The following is a 2,563-nucleotide window of genomic DNA, read 5'->3' on the forward strand; positions in this document are numbered from 1 at the left end:
TTATAATCTGAACTGGAAACTTCACATCTCATCTCTAGCTAAAACAGCTTTTATGAAGTTAGGTGTTCTGAGACGTCTCCGCCAGTTTTTCTCACCCCCCCAGCTGCTAACTCTGTACAAGGGCCTTATCCGTCCATGTATGGAGTATGCTTCACATGTCTGAGGGGGGTTCCACTCATACTGCTTTTCTAGACAGGGTGGAATCAAAAGCTTTTCGTCTCATCAACTCCTCTCCTCTAACTGACTGTCTTCAGCTTCTCTCTCACCGCCGCAATGTTGCATATCTAGCTGTCTTCTACCGCTATTTTCATGCTAACTGCTCTTCTGATCTTGCTAACTGCATGCCTCCCCTCCTTCCGTGGCCTCGCTGCACAAGACTTTCTTCTTTCTCTCACCTCTATTCTGTCCACTTCTCTAACGCAAGAGTTAACTAGTATTCTCAATCATTCATCCCTTTCTCTGGTAAACTCTGGAACTCCCTGCCTGCTTCCGTATTTCCACCTTCCTATGACTTGAATTCCTTCAAGAGGGAGGTTTCAAGACACTTATTCATCATTTTTTGACCACTGCTTTGACCCCTGTATGGGACTGGCATTTCAGTGGGCATTTTTTTTATTACATTTTTGTTGCCCTTGGCCAGTGTCCTTCCTACATAAAAAAAAAAAAAAAATAGTAGTAGTAGTAGCAGTAGTAGTAGTAGTAGTAGTAGTAGTAGTAATGCTATTTTTCATATATTTAGTAATTTTTTTTTTTCATATTATTATTTATATTTATATTTTTTGTTTTGTTTTGACATTCATACGAATGCTATAAAGGTGAAGCATAGAAATTTATTTGATTAATTAATTAATTTATATATCTATTTATTTTGATTTTTTAAATTAATTAATTTATTTATTTTTATTATTATTATTTTTTTTTTTTATGTCTCTATGATAAGCAAAGCATTATAGAATTTATGAAAGCACATATCCTCTAGAGTCTTGCCCTACAAAAGATTCTGTAAAGTAAAAAATAAAGGGAATAAGTGTCAGTGACGTTTGATGAATAGAGGAAGGCGTGGCAGAAATTACCATAAAACGTATATAAATGAAAATTTATCTTCCTCGTATTTTCCAACTTGCGTTTGCTTCTTGAAAATTTAACTGGGTGGGTCATATAGCAGACATATTGTTCTTTCCTCCATTGTAGTTTGTTTCCAGCAAGCCCCCTAAATAAAGTTTCTGTTTTTTTTTTTTTTTTTTTTTTTTTAAAGAAATGAGGAATTACATTCTAACGCTGATCACTGAGCGGAGCGTAGACGAGCTGCTATCCTCAAGGACGTTACCTCTCTCTCTCTCTCTCTCTCTCTCTAAATAAGACTTTAAATAAAAAGAATATATATATATATATATATATATATATATATATATATATATATATATATATATATATATATATATATATATATATATATATATATATATATATATTAAAAGACAATGAATATCCTCTGGGGAAGGGGTGACAATCCTTATTTAACCCTTAATTTCAGTTGAATTTTGACAAGTCTACGTTAAAATGTTTCCATTTTTCTGCAGTGATAAAGAAACGTAGAGGGTTAGCTAATATATTTAATTGTTAATTGTATCTTTTTTTCTTTCTTTTTTTCATTTATTCTTTTATTAATTTTTCTTTTCATTGCTTAATTATGCATTATGCCGACACTGCAGGTTACAATTGCAGATATTGCAAGTATTTTTGACACAATACAAGTACATCCAGCTAAACTATTGCTACAGTATAGAGAGAGTATTTCGATTACATACCTTATTCTTCATCTTCTTTTCTTCTTTTTTTTTTTTAATAAATATAATAATAAATAAATAAGTAAATAGGTATTGTCAAATGAAATCGTCGAGATTACGCAGGGGTTTCGGGCAATACTTGGATGGGTGACTACACAAGCCTCATCTGTCTGAAAAAAAAAAAAATAAATAAAAAAAATAAGAATAAGAATAGGGAGAATGAACGAAAATTTTAAGTAATAAAGATAACAGTAAGAATTATTATAACAAGAATAAGAAAAATTACAATAAAGGAATATAAAAAAAAAAAAGAAAGAAAGCATCCCATGTCTTTCTTCCTAATTGTCATAGAAGGGTGAATTCTTTTGTATATTTTCCAACATTTCCAATACAACGATATGAATGGGGGAAGAAAGAATAAGAATAATAGAAAGAAGGCCTCCCAACACCTAGTTCTCCGGTCTTGGCCAATTAGCTAACGGCGGGATCAGCGCAGTTAAGCAGGGGGTCCGGGAAGAACTTGGATGGGTGACCACAAAAGCCTCATCTCTCTGAGAATAGAAAAAAATAGCAATAAGAATGAGGAGAATGAACGAAAAACGAAAATAATAAAATAACAATAACAACTATAATAAAAAAAAGAAGATTAAGAATAAAAAGAACAAAAATAAGGGAAAAAAGTAATAATATATCTCTCTTGCTAATTGTCGTAGAATTATGAATGAAGGGTTAATTTTAGTGCATATTTTCCAACATTTTCAGCACAACAATGCAAC

The sequence above is a fragment of the Scylla paramamosain genome, unplaced genomic scaffold (genome assembly GCF_035594125.1).
Source record: "Scylla paramamosain isolate STU-SP2022 unplaced genomic scaffold, ASM3559412v1 Contig110, whole genome shotgun sequence".
In the NCBI taxonomy this organism is placed as follows: domain Eukaryota; kingdom Metazoa; phylum Arthropoda; class Malacostraca; order Decapoda; family Portunidae; genus Scylla; species Scylla paramamosain.